Source organism: Pinus tabuliformis, chromosome 2_1 (assembly GCF_031772625.1).
Source record: "Pinus tabuliformis cultivar Carrire ecotype Pingquan chromosome 2_1, CPIR1, whole genome shotgun sequence".
Lineage (NCBI taxonomy): Eukaryota > Viridiplantae > Streptophyta > Pinopsida > Pinales > Pinaceae > Pinus > Pinus tabuliformis.
The window spans coordinates 377,070,386-377,090,078 of NC_142299.1; the positions used below are offsets into that span (position 1 = coordinate 377,070,386).

Consider the following 19,693-nt stretch of genomic DNA (forward strand, 5'->3'; position numbering starts at 1 on the left):
CCTCACAGCTTGATTGAACATGATCGGAAGTACTTTGTATGGTGCAGATCTGGCATTCAGGTCTACTAGAGATGGGATGTTTGTTAGTTAGGAGAGAGGAAGTCAAGACATTGTTAAACAACCAATAAGCTCTAGGTGTGAGTACAACTGGCATTTACTCCCTCTTGTAGCTACAATGGACTAAAAGAAAGAAGATATGAGCCCCCCCACCTGTGGTATTGGGTCTAGAGAGGGCAACCCAAATCATTCGCCTATGGATCATCACTTCTTGAATATACAAGGATAGGCATCTCTAGTAGGGATAGCAATAAAAAGTCATCATGGAAACTCCCAATTCTCGAAATAAGAAGAGGAACCTCACCCTAACCTTGTAATATAGGGGACATCGAAGAACAAAATCCTGCTCAAACTCGATCTCAAACCTGATCAGAAGTACTTTGTATGGTGCAGATCTGGCATTTAGGTTTACTAGAGATGGGATGTTTGTTAGTTAGGTGAGGAAATCAAGATGTCTCATTGATATACAACCAATAAGCTCTAGGTGTGAGTACAACTGGCATTTACTCCCTTTTGTTGCTACGATGGACTAAAAGAAAGAAGATATGAGGTCCCCCTGTGGTATTGGGTCTAGAGAGGACACCCAAAATCATTCATCTATGGATGATCACTTCTTTAATGTATAAGGATAGGCATCTCTAGTGGGGATAGCAATAAAAAGTCATCATGGAAACTCCCGATTCTCGAAATAAGAAGAGGAACCTCACCCTAACCTTGTAGTATAGGGGACATCGAAGAACAAAGTGCTTCTCAAACTAGATCTCCTAGAGATGGCACAGCTAACAGGTCCTCTTAGACACTGTGTCGTGGAGGTATGTCTAGACTCTAGATTTGCAGATGATGGGAATAAACTCATAGTTGGCCAAGGGAACAACCTCCTTATCATAATGATCCACTATAATTCTAGATATAGGGGCAACCCCACCCAATAAATGTGCAAGTAATAGGAAAGTCAAAATATTACTTAAACATGGCAACGACAAATACACCTAATTAGAAGGCTATGGCATCCATAAGCTTAGCAATAAGAACGTTATATACAAAATAATAGGAATCAACAAAGCCCCAAGGGTTAGCTCAACTGGTCGAGTCCCCGTTGTTAAGTGCCTTGCCGATCGGGAGATCACAGGGTCAATTCTCCTCAACGCCCTTGGGGTTAGGCCCTGCTAGTCTGGCCGACGGGCTTTAAAAGATTCCCTTTGGGTTTGATCTGCGCATATTTTCCCGTGGATGTAACGGCCACCCAATGTCGGTAAACCACGGCGCAAAAAAAATAGGAATCAACAAAGTTAATAATAAAACAATAAAATAGTAAAAAGAAAAGTAATAATTAGTAGATACCTTTTCATAAAAGGTATTGTTGCCCTTCAGTCAATTTCCCTAAAGACACACTCAGTTGGGTGTGATATGTTGCAGCTTTGATGAGATTTCTATGCATCATCCTGGACCCGATATTTGTTGAGAAATCTAGGGAATGGATAGTTAAAAGATTTCTGCTTGATAATTGGCAGTGATATACCTTTACCTCTTATCTTATGATCTTTTCTTCGTTATGTTATTATTGGGTTCTTTTCATCAAGACAATTACCAATATGCACAATAAAAGACAAGTGACACAATATGTAGGCTTGTTAGCCAGTGCCAAAACCTCTCACCTCTTGAGAGGAAAACCCAATCAAAATTCTTCTTCTAGATCTTCAATTGATGAGTACCAAAACCATGACACAAACCCTTGACTCTAGCATCCTCCCAAGAACCTTGTCACTATCTTTGATGCTCTGCCTCTTCCCTTCGACTGTCCTTCTTGATTTGGAACTGCTCGCTTCGGCACCTTCTAGAGAAACTCGGTCTCTATCCTTCACACTACTTCTTCTCGACCTCTCCTAGAGAAACTCGGTCTCTATGATTTCATTGGCTTCCTCTAGAGAATCTCGATCTCTAGATCCATATCTCGGTTATCCAAAACAAGTATCCAGAAGAACCCTTCCAAAAGAATCCCTTCTTCACTATCCCAGAAGAAACTTTTCCTTTGCTTGCCCAGAAGAAACTCTCCTTCATTGACTCCAGAAGAATCCTTCTTTGCTGCCCCAGAAGAACACTTCTTCACTGCCCCAGAAGAATGCTCCTTCATTGCCTCGGAAGAATCTATCTTCGTTGTCCTAGAAGAAAACATTTTTCGCACTTCTTCTTGTTAGCCTCTTCTTCGCAATCCTTCACCTCTTCTTCGCACTTCTGCTTGATCGAATGCAAGTTAAGTTACTTGCCTCTAAGTGAGGCCAAGTGTGCCTATATATACACCTCCACACATGTCCTTTACGCTGACATGATCCCTAGAGGTTAGGCCAACTTCTTCCAGCATGTTCCTTCATCGTTGTAGGCCGACTTGAAGAGGATAAGTGACAAGGTCTTGGAGGATATTTTACATAGACAAGTTTGACTCTATACAAAGTGTAACATGACTTCATTACATGACAATGACTCTAAACATTTTATGACTAGATGACAAATAAATCCTAAAGACTCTCAATGGGAGTCTTGACTCAAAAATAAAATCCCTTGCTCATGAAACTGATGAAGCAAGTCAATAGAATAATTTTATTTTTCTTTACATCTCATTACATAAATTCATAGTTACATGTCATTATGAAGAGCGAACCTAGTTACACTTTTCAACAATATTATCCTCTCATCAATTGCATTCATGTGCTCATCAGTCAACCAAATATAGTGGTATATCGTAATATCCAAATGGGATATTTTGCTAATTCTGCAGAAATTTAACTCAACCAAAATTTCACCATAAAATTACAATTCAATTTACAAAAGATTTCCATGTAAAATATAACAAGTAGAGTGCATGCAATTCAATAACATAATGAGAAGAAATAATCCCATCTTTCATTATAATAAATAACTGAAAGAGTGTACATTATGATATAGCTGAGATAGATAATCTGGTCTCCAAAACTGATCTGCTCCACTACTGAAACCGGCCCTCCCAAAACTGAATTGAAATCAATCACTGCACCTGTGAATTATGGCTGAATCCACCTAGGAGATGAAGCGGGTTTTCGTACACTCACCAAAATCACTTGAGAGTTTCCGTCCTGTTGAGAAATCTGGGACATTAGCATTAGGTGATTTCTCTTTGGTTAGTGATTGTTTGTGAATGCATTTTACTTCTTTAGATTAGGATCTTCTTCATGTTAGATTATTAGTGTTCTTCTTCATCAAACAGTAACCAATGCATCAACATAAATAGACAAGAGACACAGTATGTAGGTGATGAGCCAAGGCCAAAACCTCTCACTCTTTGAGAAGAAAACTAGCACAAATTCTTCTTATAGAGATTCCAATTGACGAATACCAAGACCAAGACCCTTGACCTAGTAGCCACTCCAAGACCAAGACACTAGTCCTCTGCTCCTTTCTTTCTTCGTGACTCCTCTTCTGCTTTCGACCTTCTTAGCACTGAGATTACTTCTTTGTCTCATCGAAAGTCTCATCATTGCACTGAGATCTACCTTGATCTTATCATAGTAGAAGCACCGAGATCTCATACTAGTTGTGACTTTCTCTTCACTGTGTAACACTGAACCATAGTATCATTAGCACCAAACTGTGGTACGAGTGCACTGAACTGTGGTATACTTAACACCGAGTTGTGGTATCATTATAGCACCGAACTGTGCTAATATACCCCTTGTCTGATCTATGATCTTCTGCTGTGACACCGAGATTTTCCTTCTGAAATCCGAACCACTGTTCTAGTGATTAGCCCTTAAACTTCTTCGTTGCTTCCTCATCATCTTATCTGAGTACCTTCTGTGATTGCATCCGAACTTATCACGGTTTTGTTCACCCAAAAATCTCAGAGGTGTATATGAACTTGACTGTCTGATATACCCATCCGAAAAACTCAAATAGATCTGAAATTCTCTGTGATTGCCTACCCGAATTCAGAGATCCGAACTTGATTGTAAACCCATCTGAAATTCAGAGAGAGATATCTGAATTTATCTTCCACAACAGACATCTAAAAAACTCAGAGAAAGATATCTGAAATTTTGTCTTTATGGCCTGGGCTGAGGTTACTATTTATAGTGGTCGGTCCTGTTGACCACTAGAGTGGCACCTGATGATTATATGAAGACTCCATGCCCAAGGATGTACCAATGGACACTTGTACCATCAAATATCATCAATCAACAGAGTTTTTAAACTCTACTTCTATTTTCTTATTATCTTTCTTGTACTCAGATTCCACACCATGCGGGGAATTGAAATAAGTGATACTAGTTATGATGAGTTTTGAGTCTATAACAGGCCTAGGATGTTGTGACTCGATCAGCGAAAAAGTACACCTTGGAGTGTTTTTTTATCTGATTAATTATCCCTTCCTTTTCAGAGACGGATAGTTTTATGGGTTTTTTCACTCACTTTTTACCCCAAAGTCAGAGTGATGGTTTGAAAGTTGAGCCCCTAACACATCTTAGTGTCTAGAGTTGATGTATATTACCATACTAGATCACACAAAAAATTTCATGGAATTTAGTTAAGTCTAAGTAGACATTTTTTTAATTTTTAGATTTTTCGCACTACAGAAATTGCAATAAAAATTGTATTTGTAATGTAATAAGTGATGTCTAGAGAAGTTGTATGAGATATAAGTAATGAAATTTGCACCTCTCACACTCAACTTTCTACTATGACACACTTTGAGGGGTTAAAAATGTGTTTTGAACCCTCAAAACCCACTTTTCCTAAGTTTAGTGGGAAATCTGGCAATCAATTAAGCCAGAAATTAAATAAATGGAAAAAAATAAATATCCACACATGCTAAATGTTGTGGAAATGAGGTGGAAAATTATGGAAGAGTTAAAGTGAAGTCCCAAGGTGATGTGGACTCCTAAAATCAAGGAAAGGATGTGCTCAAATAAAATCAAATTTCTGGCATTAAATGAGAAAGTTGCTTACTTGAAAATTCGAATTTGTGAAGTTAATGCACATTTGGAAGGATTTGGGAGAATATTTGGTGGAGATTTTTGTGAGAAATTATCCCCACATTGGTTACCACCCATATACACTTGTCATTCCATCATAAAATTCGAATTTGGCACATAAAAGAAGAAGAAAATGATATCCACCTTCCAGAATTCGATTTTTACACTTGGCATTGGAGCTTCATTCAACAAATTCAAATTTCTCTTTGGGATTGTCACATCATGCCACTTGTTTGATCACTACTACATTGGAATTGGCTCCCATAGTTCTATATAATAGAGCTTTGAGCTCTCATTTGTATCATATTGTTACTAGCTATTGTGCTTGCGGAAGGGTTGGTGCCTCGTACACTTTCAAAAATATCAATAAAGACTTTGGGGTTTCATTCATGAGGTGTTCCTCCTTTGGGAGTGTGATGAATTGTTAATCATTGGTATAATTCCTTTTACTCATGCTTTCATCTATATGCTCTTGTAGATTTCTTAATGTAGAGCTATCTTGCATTGACATTTGATTTAGAAGTATGCTCTAGGTATAGAATGCTCTATTTAGTTTTAAATAAATCTCTAGAGTTTCTTATCATTGTTTATTGCTAAATCTATATCGAACTAATTCTTGATTGAAGTTTTGTGGAGGGAACATCTTGTTGGGATCACGAAATCAAGCGTGAGGGGAAGTCTTTAGAGAGACCAACCCACTCTTGATACATTCTTAAAGAAGCTCTCATTTGTTCTTTGAGCCTTCATAGTTTTATCTTACAAAGTGGTTTTGCAGGACTTTTGGCACCTAGCTTGTACACAAGTTGAGCACTTCTAAATTTAAATCTCTTTTAAAAAAACATTGTACTTCATTTCTTTCATTTGCTATCTAAGAGCTTGAAGATGGCTAAGCAAAGACGAGAGTTTACTCTCACTCTTTAGATTAGCCTTTTGTAAATTATAATTGTACATTTACATTTTATCTTGTTGATTTTTTCACTAATACCTAACTTATTTTGCGGTCATTGTTTGGATTGTTTGCTAACTCCTGTGTGGCAAATTTTGAAGAGCAACTGCCCGCAACATCTAACAAGTGTTTGCAAGACCTTTGGCAAATGTTGGGGGTTCAATTTCCAAGGATGTCGTGAGCCCTTTTGAGGCTTATTTTGGCCAAATCGAGTTCACTAGAGGGCTGCCCATTTTCCTCTCTAAGCCGTGGGCATTTGGAGGAAACTCACACCTTGTTTCCCTTGCATAAGTTTTGTGAGATCTTGTCACTACTTTCTCAATAAAAGAGGTCTAGTGTCCAAGTTTCAAGCAATTATTGTGAGGATTCTCCTTGAAGTTTAGTTGAGGACTTTGAAGAGCCCTCTTCTCATTGTAATATTAATAAAAGATCTAATTTGCCTGTGGGAGCTTGGGATTTCTCCCATGGTATCCTATCTCCCCATTTAGAGGGAGGCTTCTCTTGGGTGGATTGACATTTGCATGGTTTAAGCTTTCATACTTCATTCACTTACATGCATTCTTTAATTGAGAATTAACACAACCTCACTATCACATTTCATTAAGTTAAAGTTTGTTACAATTTCATTTGAGCTTTGCATTCTCTATCTCATTATTGCTTGAAGCTACAAGCTTCCACTTTACTTTCGACACTTCATCATTTTCATGCAAACATTTTATATTCTTAACAAACTTTGATTCGTTTCCATTTACCTTGGTAAATTGTTTCATGAGCACTTGAATACATGCTTCATTTTCATGCTACATTGTTATCTTGAATATTGGAACAATTTATTGCCATTGTCTATTTGAAACAAATTTTACTTTCGAGCAAATTACTTGTATCATTTTAATTCATTGATGAGACACATGCAACACTTGTAAGCTAATTTTATTCCTCCAATTGAAGTTATAATTGCAACTTATGTTGAACATTATTTCATTTTCAAGCATTGCAAATCAATCTCTTTGAAGCATTTGCATGTAGAATTATTTTATTTTGGAAAAAAACTTACACACATGTCATCTAGGCATTTTAGTATAGAAAGGCCCCAAGCCTCATTAAAATTTTACCTCCAACATAGGTTGGTTGAAGTAAACATCTTATGGATCCTCTACTCCTCTATTGACTCCTCACTGTGAGATCCATATCTTTGGGCGAGGGTGAAGTCTAAGGATTGAAGAGTTAAATCGTAATCTTGTTGTAGAAATAATTAATAAAATTAACCAAAAGCACTTTCTATTACATTTACTTTACTTATCTCTTGACCGATTGAGTTTTCATATGCAAAGTCTATTCCAAAAGCAAGTATTATAAACCTTTCAAACAAGTGCTTTCTTTTCATGCTTCAAGTCTAATTTCATAATTGATGTCTTGGTTTAGCACTTCTTTTCTTTTACATTTCCAAGTTAATTACTATTTTTTGGGTTTTGGCGAGATATGTTTCACATGTTTTGATTTATAAAAAGTATTATGTGAAAAACATTTTGTATCTTACATATCTTGTGACATAATATAATTTATCTGGGGAAGAATAGTGATTTGGGGAATGAGGGCGCAGGGGTCGATCCTGAAACCCTAGGCTTCGGGCCTAGGTGATGCAGACAGGCTACCCTACGTCAAGCAGGTACGGGCAGGACTGATGGCAGACCCTCCGTGGTTCCGTGGTTTCGAGGTACCCTAGCAGATGACATTTGGGCGGAATCCCCTTTTGGTCTCTATGGTTAGGTTCTTGGGGATTTAGCGCTGGCGGTTTTCTGTTGACAGTATTCCTTTGAGGGTTTACTTCTGTAAAATTGTTCCGAGGCGGGTTTGAACAGAGTTTACCATAAACAAATCGACGTATTAACCCCTGACGGTTCAAGGAGCGATCTTTCTGGTAACGGGTTTCTGTGAGGTGTCAGGTTTTACCACGGTTTAGTTACCATGGTTTTTCACAACGAGGCGGTGGACTTAGACCCAGCCCCAGAAGACATCCTCTCGGTCTGGGGTAAGGAGGTTACTGATCAAAACCTGGACAAGTTCTTCGGACAGGTGGGAAATCCCGCTTCAGCCAAATTTTCAGCAGGAGGCCCATGGAGCAGTAAATCGCCAAGAGTTTCGTTGGAGGAGAGTTTGGTTTCGGCTGGGGAGCTTGGCAAACCTGGTGGTCGTATAGGAGCTTCAGGAGCACGACAGGAGGACTGCTCACGGAAAGAGAAAGGTCTCCCAGATGGTAAGGTTCTTTCTCCTTCGAAGATTTTCAGTCCGTCGGGTGGTCTAGAAGACATTATAAATTTCAATTCCAGACAGGGGTTATGGAGATCAATAGGGGGTTTCCAAGGATCGGATAGAGAAGCCAGGGATAGAAGCGGCTCCTTGGCTGTAAATAGACCCATTTCCTCAAAAGATTTGCCTTCAGGCGGCCCGGTTAAAAAGGGGGTCTTCTCCGAGCTTGGCAAGGTTTCTATTCAGGGGAAGGATGACAAAAACCCCGTCACTGAAAGGACGAAAGAGAAGGGAAGCCAGTCTACTGGCAAGGAAGGAACCGCAGCAGGAGTATCGAGCCATTCCTCCCCAGGAAAGAACGGTAACCCCTCTGCGAGTAATGTGCATGGAGCACTAAGGGTACCAGACTTTTTAGGCACAGACAGAGAGGCGGACCTGGAACGAGAAAGGGTTGGGGAAAAGCGCAAGAAGGCGAAATCCCTAAAATCGAGAAGGTTAGCAGGAAACTTGTTATTGGGAATGGATGTACAAGTAGAGGACGCGTTGGATGTGGCAGAGTGTACGCTTGTGGGTCGTGTAAGGGGGCGTTCTGTCTCTGGCAAGTTTCTACAGCAATGGGCGGAGAGTCAATGGAAGGAGACCCCGGCAAAGTCCTTCAAAACGGCCACTCTGGTTAAAGGGTGGTTCATGATCAGGTTTGACAACAAAGAAGCCATGGAATGGGTTGAAGGAAGGAATTGGGCTTTTGGGAAACGCCCAGTCTTTTTCAAAAGGTGGTCTCCTCTCTTCGACGCATCCAAGGAAAAGGTGGAGGAATTCCCCGTCTGGGTAAGGGCACCTGGTCTCCCACCGTTCCTTTGGGTGGATTCCGTCTTCTCTTCAATCGGGAATATGCTGGGTACGTTTTTGGAAGCGGATAAGTCTTTTCTAGACACCCACGAAAGGGCAGTGGCAAGGATTTTGGTGCGTCTGAACCCAAGTGAAGGGCTTGTGGACTCGATAAATTTGCAATATAGAGAGTATGTCTTTGAACAGTTGTTGGATTATGAACTTTTACCATTTCGGTGTCACAGATGCCATGAGCTCGGACATCTGGCAAGGGATTGCCCCTTGGGGCGGCGCAGAAGGAGGTTTCAAAAACCTGTCGAGCAGTGGGAGAGGAGTATGAGGGAAGAAACAAATATGGCGGGGAAGGATAGCTCAGAGGCCAAGCCCATGGAAGGGGTACAATCCCAGGAGGATGAAGCTCTGGCCCAGACTGAAGGGGACCCGATCAAAGCAGCCGAAGATCTGAGCGGAGCCGAAAAGACTCCTGTGGGAATTACTGATGCCGTTGCTAATGATCCATCCGGTAAGCAATCAGTCCCTTTAAACTCTGTCTGTTTTCCTGATTCAAAAATTGTCCACTCTTCTATGGAGTCTCCTCTGACTACTAATTGCAAAGATGTCTATACAAACATTGAACAATTAACTGCCGATATTCCCTCCATCGATCTAAAACTCTGGGAAGGGGTGTAGATATTGAACCTGTCCTCAGTTCTCTCCTCCCGAGGTGGACTTTTGTAGCCCTTGATGCAGAGGGCCACTCGGGAGGTCTCGCCATCGATTGCAGGGATGGCAGATTGAAAATTTTGAGTCATTGGGGTATGCCCAATGTGCTGGGTATGGAGGTTAATTACCCAGATTTCGATTTCTCCTTCTTGATAGTAAATGTTTATGGGCCTTGTCAGGCAAGGGTTGCTTTCTGGAACGCTTTCATGTCTAAAGAATTGATGAAAGGGAAAAATCTGATAATAGGAGGTGATTTAAACTTCTCCTTAGGGAATGCGGAGGCTTGGGGACCCTCGGCCAGAATTGACCCCCTATCAGATTATTTTGCTCAATTACTCATATCCCACAAGCTGATAGATGTAAACTTTATAAAGGCCAAGCCTACCTGGAGGAATAGGAGAACTGGGGAGGAGAGGATAGCAAAAAGGCTAGACCGCTTCCTAATCAATGACTTGATGGCGTCCAATATTCCAATGTTCAGGCAATGGGTGGGTGAAGGGGGAAATTCTGATCACTTCCCCATTCTCTTAGAACTTTCCAAACCCCCCCCAAAACCTGCAGCTCCTTTCAAATTCAATGCTTCATGGCTGCAAGAAGAGTCCTTTAATCAGCTGTTCAGGAATACTTGGAGACACACGGGTAGAGACTTTTCTGGAAACAAAGGAGCTCTCTTTATGGAAAATCTAAAAAGACTAAAGAAAGCAACTGTAGAATGGGCATCTGAAAGAAGGAAAAAGCAAAATGAGGTCTTGAATAAAATAGATGATGAACTCCGAGCTCTAGAAGATCCAGAGGCGGACGCTTATGCTACACAGGAGTCAAAAGAAAGGATTGTGGCTCTTGAGAAATCGAGAGCAAAGATCTTATTGGACAAAGAGGAAGAATGGAGACTTAAGAGCAGGGCAATCTGGTTGAGAGCAGGGGATGAGAATACAAAATTTTTCCACAATTATGCAAAAGGCCGAAAAAATGCAAATACAATCTGGAAGCTAAAAGACCCTGAGGGCAGAGAAGCCTCGTCCTTTGAGGCTTTGTCAAATATGGGGAAGAATCATTTTAAATCCTTGTTCTCAGACCCAGGAGGGGTTTCTTTAGCTGAAATTATCAGAACAGCTCAAGCTTTTCCTCGTTTTGTGGAGGGGGAAGAGGCTGAAGACCTTTTTCGAGAAGTGACAAAAGAGGAAGTAGAAAGTATTGTTAAATCTATGGCAAAAGACAAAAGTCCGGGGCCGGATGGCTGGACAGTCGAACTCTTCACTCATTTTTTCGAGCTGATCGGGGAAGAGTTAACGGAAGTGGTGGAGGAATCAAGGAGAAAAGGTGAGGTTTATACCCCTTTCAATGCTACTTTCATTGCTCTTATTCCTAAAAAGGAGGCCCCGGAAACTTTTGAGGACTTCAGGCCAATTTCACTGTGCAACTGCATATACAAAATTATTGCAAAAACCATTGCGGTTCGCCTGAAACCGATCCTTTCAAATTGCATCTCATCGGAACAATTTGGCTTTTTAGACGGTCGTCAAATCCACGAAGCTATAGGGGTGGCACAGGAGACCATTCATAGCATCAGAAACTCAAAATCGAAAGGGGCTGTGCTAAAAATTGACCTGTCAAAAGCTTATGACAGAATCAGCTGGAATTATCTAAGGATGCTGCTGACTCACCTGGGCTTCAAGGTGGATTTCATAAGCTGGATCATGGGGTGTATCTCAAGTGCAAGTTTCGCAGTGTTAATAAACGGGGCTGCCTCCCAATTCTTCAAAGGTCAAAGGGGGTTGAGGCAAGGGTGTCCCCTTTCTCCTCTTCTTTTTCTTCTAGCTGCTGAAGGTCTCAGCAGATTGATATCCAATGCCAAAAGATCAGGTTTGGTAAAAGGTTTGGAAGTTGCTGTAAATTTGTTCATTACCCATCTCCTTTTTGTAGATGATATTTTATTATTTACAAATGGGAGTTTAAATGAAATTAAAGAACTTAAAAGTATTCTTGACCTGTTCTTGAAAGCAACAGGCCTTCAAATAAACTCCAGAAAGTCCCAGCTAATTCTGGAGGGTTTCAACAGACAGGAGGAACTCCTGATTTCAGCTTACTTACCCTTCGAGGCCTGTAAAATGGAGAATCCTTTCAAATATCTTGGCTTTTGGTTAAAACCTCAATCGTATAGAAAGCAGGACTGGAACTGGCTGGTGGCAAAAATTGAACAAAGAATTTCCCATTGGAGCTTCAAGTGGCTATCTCGAGCAGGCAGGTTGACCCTGGTGAATTCAGTCCTTCAGGCTATGCCTGTGTTCTGGGCAGCCCTAACATGGATCCCAAAATACATCCTTCACAAGATTAAACAGCTATGCAGCAGATTCCTGTGGTCAGGGTCAAAGGAGGATTCAGTGCTTCCTTGGGTGTCATGGGACAAAATTGCAAGGCCAAAAGACTGGGGTGGATGGGGCATAAAAAATCTCATTGACTTCAGCACCTCCTTAGCAGCAAAATCTGGTTGGCGTTTAATCATTTCTGACAACCTATGGACCAGAGTAGTAAAACGAAAATATATAGATCCCATGCCCCTAGAAGATTGGATAAGGAACCCAAACAAGAAAGGCAGGAACTTCTCTGTGATCTGGAAAGCCACAGTAGAGGCTTTCAAGGTTATCGAACAGGGTCTGGCTTGGCAGGTAGGAAACGGTGAAAATGTAAGGATTGGAAGAGACCCTTGGGTGGGATGCAACGAATCTTTCGCTCTCTCTCCTGAACTGAATGCTCACCTGGATTCGAAGGGGATTCATGGTCTAAATCAGATTGCTAATTTGGGTCAGTCAACCATCTGGGGCCAAGCATGGAAGTCAGAAGAAGAGTTAGGAATCGACCCCAGGTGGAGGAATGAGTGGCGGAGTTTTCTTCAGGTGCTAAAGAGATCAAATCTTAGAATTCAGGATAGACCGGACCAGTTGGTGTGGGCATATGCTGAATCTGGAGCCTACTCCCCAAAGGCGGGGTATTCTTTCTTAATGAAGAAGAAAGGGTGGGTTAATCCAGAATGGTGGGTTAAACCTCTGCTAAAATTGAAGTGCCCCAAGAAAGCAAGATTATTCTCCTGGTGTGTTTTAAGAAAGAAAATTCCTACCTGGGACATTCTACAATCCAGATTCAAACAGGGCCCAGGTAGGTGCCCCTTATGTTTCTCAGACTCTGAATCCATTCATCACCTGTTCATTGCTTGTCCTTTTGCAAGGAAAGTCTGGGAAGAAATGCAAAAGTTATTAGGGAAAAATGTTAGATGGGAAGGGGATACTTTTCTTTCAGCTTGGGAATATTGGTGGAACCATTACCCAGAGAGGAACCTAAGAAATCTCCCCCCCATTATCTGTTGGGGTATCTGGATCGCTAGAAATAGAAGCATCTTCAGAGAACATCTTACTCCAGCGGAGGTGATTGCTATCCAAAGCTCAGCCATACTGTCTAGTATCCCGGATCCTGAAGAATCACAGAAATCAGTCCCCAGAAAGGAAGAGCGAATCAGGGAAGGAATTCCATGGGCCTATTTTGACGGGGCAGCTCAAAACAACAATGCTGGTGTTGGAATTGCCATTCATATTAACCCCTCTCACTCTCTCAAAGTCGCTGTGGGATTAGGACCCGGCACCAACAACTTTGCTGAACTATCTGCCCTAAAACTTCTTTTATGCTGGCTCATAAACAGAAATATCTTCACTGTTCAGATCTTTGGTGATTCTTTGAATGTAATAAACTGGGTCATTGGGAAATATAGATGTCAAAATTATATGCTGAGGCCGCTATTGGAAGAGATTCAAAGCTTAAAACTCCATTTTAATATTTTCTCCATTGAACATATTTACAGGGACAGGAACGAAGAGGCAGATAGGCTTTCTAAAGAGGGTTTGCAGCTCGCTGTGGATTCGTGGAGGATAACTGAACAGATGCATGATCAGATCCGTGTGTCGGATCTCCCTCCTCACACTTAACTTTTTCTTAAAATTCAGTTGTTACAGGATATTGGATTTATAGACAGTCTTCTTATATCCGTTTTTGTTTCGGTCAACTGAAAACACTGCTGTTTACTATTTCCTATTTTCGGGTATGCTTTTATGGAAACAATCTTATGAAAAACAGATCCGTGGGTCGTTTTCCTGTTTTAAAAAGGAGGCCCACGTTTTATTTTGACATGTTTTAAAACTTTTGACAGAGTTGTCCATAGTAGGCAACGATACAGTGCTGTAAGTAAGCGAGAAAGTGCTTATTTCTTTTTGGTTGGACTTGGTGATTCAAAGGGGAGTATGTCTCTCTCCTTGAGGACTGATGATGGTCTCAAGATCACAGAAGTTGCTGGAATGTTAACTCATGTGCTTGTAACTTTTTTATTCCTTATAAAAAAGTTCGGTTTTTTCCTCGGAAAAAAAATCTTACATATCTTGTGCTAACAATTTTTGTTTACATTTTAGGGTTACTTTGCTTTCTCTTTTGAGAGCAGTGCATTTTACTTTGAGCAAATATATTTTTAAATTGTTGAACAAATTCTTTATAAGGCACTGGTTTTATGGTTTTTGTCATATTAATGATTGGCATTGTTATTTCAAGTTGCCTTTGATTACGTTTTAATCTAGGTCATTGGTTGTCCAACAGGAAGATATTAGAAGGGGCTGAGGGTCATTCCGAAAACACACAGAGAGATAGAGAAAATCGATTTTCTTAAGTGAGAAGTTTTCAGGAGGAAAAATCAATTGAGGAAATCTCATGCAGTTGAGGAGCAGGGATAGCAACTTCCGGAGAGAGAGATTCTCAGCCAGAGATACATCAACAGAGAGAGGCAGTGAGTGATCCAGAAGCCTTGACGCAGGGCCAGAAGGGCCACACAAAAGCAGTGCAGAGGGAGAGAGAGGAGTCTGAAATTTGCAGAGGAATTTGATTTTCAGAAGCCGGGCACTGGGGTGTGAGACCGAGAGGCAAAAATTGAATTTCTTGGGCAGCAAATCGACCAGTGAACGAAGTGACACAGCACCCAGACAGCTTGACGATGGGCTGATGCAGACACTGCACAAAGGCAACCAGAAAAGTCGGGGGGCAGTCAGTTTGGGGCTGGATCAGCCAGGATTTCTCAGTGATTGTGTGAAGTAAAACTCACAAAGCTTCTGCCAGTATTTCTCTCTGTAACTGAATAACCCTGTGAGGTATTCAGTGATGTATTCAGATTTTGCTACTGCTTAATAATAATAAACCCTCAGAGCTGTTACACCAGTTTTCCCGCATTGGGTTTTTCCGGGGACCTTTTGTCCAAAAATAATTGTGTCCTATGTGTTTCTATTTTCCTTGCTCAGTTTCTATGTTTCAAAATCATATTTAATTGGTGTAGGTTGCTTCAGTAATTTACTTCAATGTTTCATGAAGAAATCTGAAATAAGCTTGTAATGTAATTTATAATCTAGGTGAAGTAGATTGAGTTGGTTGCAGTAGGATTCCTGAGATTATTAGATCTAGGAATTTTCACACGGAAGTTAGGGCATCATTTGCAGCAGTGAATGTCGAAAATTGTAGTGACTAAGAGAATCCAAAGTTTGGGTCAAAGAAGGAATATTGTCAAGAGGAGTCAAGCTCAAGCGAATTCAAAAGGAGGCAAATCTATCCATATTCCAACCACATGTGTGACCTAGGATTTATGCAGAATAGGTCGAAATTGCAGACCTCCTATAGCAAGTTGAAATTCTAAAGAAGGGCTGAAAATTTAAGGTTATGAAATAAGCTTGACTAGTGTTGACTTGAAGGAATAAAACCAGGAAAAAAGCATTGTCATCATCAAAGAATCAATGTGATCTCCCTGTGAGCCAAGGATTAGTTTTCAAGAAAGACATCTTCACCAAGAAGACATATTCTATTATCTACATCATTATCAAAATCAAGAAGGCATCAAGCTGAATATTTCATCATCTAGGTGTATCTTCACTTGACAAGTAAGTATATTTATATCTATATTTATCTATCAAGATGACTTCATTTTGCAAGGAAAGCAACAAATTGTTGAGTCGTCAAAATTTTCTTGCATGGAAGAAGAGGATGGATTTGATCCTCAAAGAAAATGAAGTCGTTTGGCATGTTAAGGGTTTAATTGTCGAACCGTTGAAAGAAGAAGCTCAAGCTCTACAAGATGAAAATATCAAAAGAAGAAGGAATAGCCTCATACTTTATGAGGGTGTCAAAAATAAGAGACCAACTCCAAGAGTTGGGAGAAATAATGTCTGACAAGGAAATGACTACCATAGTTCTCAATGCACTACTAGAGGAATGGGGCAACTTCATATCAAGCATCTATGGGAAGAAGGAAGTTACTCCATTCAATGAACTATGGTCATTGTGCAAAATCAAAGAAACAAGGTTGAAGGCAAAAATCGATGTAGGATCAAGCGAGAAAACTCAAGCATTTGTTGCCATGGCTAGAAGAAAAGGGAAGTTTGGGAATCTTGGTCCTCAGAAAAAGAAGAACATGTCGAAGGTTCACGACTATCATGAATGTGGGCACTACAAGAGAGAATGTCCAAAGCTCAAGAAGGAAAAAAACAAAAGAGGAAGGGAAGAATCCCATATCACTGAAGAAGTGGAAGAAGTTGAAAAGAAGAAATTCAAGGAGGAAGTAAAAGATCTCTACTATGATTGAGATAGTCTTCCTCACCTAGTTCTTTTCAAGTTTCTATTTCAAGTTTTTTGTTGTAAAGTATAACTATCATGGTAGGAATCATTAGAAGCATGATAGGATGCATCATGTTAGGAGATGGCATCATAGAAGCATATGATTGAAAGCAAGAGCTCGTCACATCATCATAAAGAACCATGAAAGATAGCTGAAATAGATGTATATGGTTGTGAACTATAGAAGGATGTAGCTCTTGGTAATCAAAGCATAAGTAGTACTTATGGGAAAAATAAAGTCGTCTAGTATAGAGCTCATTATACATCATTCAAAAGGAACATTTGCAGGATGAAGATGATCAAGATCCTCCATTGCGATCTACATTGGAAGGTTCACCTTCTGGAAGAAGCAACTGTCTCGCCGGGAATTCCAACTTGTATGGGATTCATGGGATGATGGTATGATGTCAAAAGAAGTGAAGCAAGTCAAGGGATTGAAGTTCTTTCAATCAAAGAAGCTGCCAAAGGAACTTGTAATACTTATAAACTTGAAAGCAGGAAGCATAAAAATTTGATTTGTACTTACCTGAACTGCTAGCTGATCCCGTGAAGTTGACGATACTGCTGCTGTTTTGCTCTACTGCTGCTGTTTTGCTCCAATTACCCAGGGAGACCAATTCCACCCAGCCTGATTGAGCAGAGGCTGGCTGCTCAATCCAGCAAGCTTCTCACAGAAGCCCACTGTCCCCCGTGCCCAGAACCTCAGACGGATTAAAGCTCTTCCAATGGCAGACCTCTCTCACTGCTGAATTCCTTCTCTGGCTTCACTGCTGAATTCCTCCTCTGGTTTCTCCTCCGTTCTTCCCCCCCGTACTCGGTTCATATTTCCGGTTTTAACCACGGGCTTGGCGGTGGCCGCCCTCCTGCATGCAACCACCGCCTCCCTCCCTGCTGCCACGCTCTCAGACCGTATGCTTATCCCCGTTCCTTATGATTTAGTTACGGTTTGCCCTTTTGTTCTATTAATGTATTTTATTTTGGTATTAAGTTTCTAAATTATAAAATTTGAACTTTATATTTAATATGATTTTCATATATCTTTTAATTATGATGTTTATTAATATTATTTTAAAATATAAGGTTTATAACTTTATAATAATTAATTATTATATATATATATATCATTTCTTAACTTTTCTTAACTTTTATAAATGGGTCATTACATACACTCCCCCTTCAGAAAACTTCGTCCCGAAGTTGATTACTTATGATAGTAATTAGTACCCCTCCCTCTTAGTTTTAAAATTTTATTTTAATATCAAGAGACTAAAGCAAATTTAGAATTTTAAGTTTATGATTTTAAGGAATATGTCGTGTTCCATCCAGGTTCCCAAGCTATTCTAAATCAACCTATCCTTCCTAATCTCTTCCGCTCCCAACCTATCCGTCCTCTACTGGAATATGCCATGGCGTCAGTTTTACTGACCCGACCATTCATAAACTCTAAGGTGACAGCGTTGGTTATACCGACCTGATCCCTAGTAGGCATCCGGCAGTCATCATCACACGTCTAGGGGAGCGTGACTCGCACAGTCCTCCCATGACTCCAGGGTTCGGAGGATAAACGGTGGGTAACACCTCCACCCCTCCCAATAGAACTCAGGGCTATCACCCTATCATAGAATTACTTGGAGCTTTAATTGTTCTGAGGTTCTGTCATCACGTGGTCATCCCGGTAACTGTCTATTACCTGCAATCAGACGCTTATCCATGCATTTGTAAAATGTGCATCAGCATATTCAAAATAATTCACATATTATTCCCTTATGAATTCATCTATGATACTATAGTACAACATATTTTGCCATATTCCATGCATGTTTTTTTTTTACGTTTATCTAGAATGTATTCACTTCCTGATTTCTATCCCATTGATCATATTGACATAAATAAATAAATCAGATTTATAATATCTTAATTTCTATCAGAAGAAAATTTATTCAACTGTCTTAACTTTACTTTAACAACTATAATTTGGTAAAATAAACCACATATATTATTTTGGTATCCATGTACCAGCAGGAATTAAACATATATTATGCCACAAAATTTCATGTTTATCCATAATCATTCAAAAAATGTTTCTGAGTCTCTGATTGTAGTGAAGTAAATATATACTAAACATAGTGTAAAGTTCTTCAAAATGGACATAAATTAGGGTATCTCTGACATATGTCCTCTGTATTTTCCCAAGTTGCTGATCCAGGGCTATACTTGTCCCATTGGACCTTAACTTGGTCCACCAGGCGGTTCCTCAGCTGTCGAACTCTACGCTCCAGTATACGTAACGGTTCGACCGTTATGACTCCCTCGTCCGATACCTGCAATTCCTTCCACTGGAGATTATGAGATAGATCAGCTATATAATGTCTTAATACAGAAACATGGAATACATTATGAATTTTATGCAGGTGAGGTGGCAGGGCAAGACGATAGGCAACAGGTCCAACTCTTTCCACGACTTTAAACGGTCCAATAAATCGGGGTGACAACTTTGTCCCTTTTCCGAATCGAATAGTACTTTTATTTGGTTTGATGCGGATGAAGACCTGATCCCCTACTTCATACTTCCTATCAATTCGGTGAGCATCAGCGTAACTCTTTTGTCTATCCTGTGCTTCCTTTAATCGTTGTCTAATCTATCTGACCTGCACTTCCATTTCATGGATTAATTATGGTCCTATTATCACTCGATCTTCTAACCTGTCCCAACTTAACGGTGTTCTGCAAGGTCTGCCATATAAAGCTTCAAATGGAGGCATCCCAATCGAACTGTGGTAGTTGTTGTTGTATGCGAATTCGACTAAGGGTAAATACTTTTCCCAGTGTGATTGCTGATCCATCACATACATTCGCAACATGTCTTCAAGTACTTGATTTACTCTTTCAGTTTGCCCATCAGTCTCAGGATGGTAAGCAGTGCTCAAATTTAGCTGAGTCCCTAAGGCTGTTTGCATGCAAGTCCAGAATCTGGAAGTGAATCGTGAATCTCTATCGGATATAATCTTCTTAGGTACTCCATGAAATCTGATAATTTCATTTATGAATACTCGAGCTACGTCAGCAACATCGTAAGTATCTCTTACCGGAACGAAATGGGCGCTTTTTGTTAATTTATCCACCACTACCAGAATGGCATTGTGTCTTTGAGAAGTAAGAGGTAGTCCAGTGATAAAATCCATAGAAATGGTCTCCCATTTAG

At 40.2% G+C, this 19,693-nt stretch overlaps 1 protein-coding gene across 1 annotated transcript in view; it reads right to left on the minus strand.

The window, feature by feature from the left end:
- LOC149200428 (L-arabinokinase-like) overlaps nt 1–19,693 on the minus strand; it is a 481,920-nt gene that overhangs the window by 377,647 nt on the left and 84,580 nt on the right. The window lies entirely within an intron of this gene.